This window comes from Penaeus monodon, chromosome 29, assembly GCF_015228065.2.
Source record: "Penaeus monodon isolate SGIC_2016 chromosome 29, NSTDA_Pmon_1, whole genome shotgun sequence".
NCBI lineage: Eukaryota > Metazoa > Arthropoda > Malacostraca > Decapoda > Penaeidae > Penaeus > Penaeus monodon.
The window spans coordinates 29,940,934-29,941,979 of NC_051414.1; positions in this window are offsets into that span (position 1 = coordinate 29,940,934).

Genomic DNA, 1,046 nt, shown 5'->3' on the forward strand with positions numbered 1-1,046 from the left:
GTAATGATTCATGCCAAAAACAAATAAATAAACAAATAATAATGATAATGATGAAATCAAGTCGTAATAAAATGATTCATTCTGACTACAGCTTCTACACAAACCAATCACATATAGAAAACAGAACTTCCAAATCAAAACTGTTCTTCTCTTTTTTCCTTTCTTTCACTATTTTTATTTTATGTGGTTTAGGTACTTCATGTAAATTGAGTTGAGTTTAACAATTTTCTTAATTTCCAAATTCAAATACCCAACTGTAATAAAAAAAAAAAAATACTGCCTAATTTTTCTCTTATTAATAAAATGTGCTTCTATACACCAGGAACTTTCCTTTCTCCTCAAAAACATCTTAACTACCACAAACATTATGCTTCAATGTGATTTCCAGACAAAAAATATAACTATCACACTCATTCTTTAACTACAAACAACGTTTTTGTTGCAAGTGGCCATGGCATAAAGACTGAAAATGTTATCTTAAAAATAAATCACATATTCATGCGATAATGTAAGTACAAAGTTTATCAGAGGAAGATTTAATTGCTAATAATGGAAAAAAGATGAACAATACCAATAAAACTATAATAACAGATGCTACTTATTTACAATTATAATATTGAGAGGTAATGATAAGCCTTTGAAATGATGATAATGACAATAAGTAACAATAGCATAAAGAAAGACCAAACAATATTATTACACTACTATTTTTTATAGTAGCATAGGCCTGGAACTGAACTCATGGTAACTGAACACAGGAAATTAATATAGAAAGGATTACAAGATTTTTATTCAGTTGTTTAGCAGTAGGAATGTGCATTATGATGAACACCTTTACTACAATTCACTTCATTTTGCCTTAAACAAAGTGAATGTATTATGTTCCATCACAATAGATTTTCACATGAACACAATAGAAATGGTATTCATTAAAAAAAATATAAATAAAAGTATTTAAAATTCAGAATAAACTGAGAATATGCATACTGATAAACAAGTATTTTACCATTATTTCTATTCCAATATTTTTCTTGAGAGAGCATGTC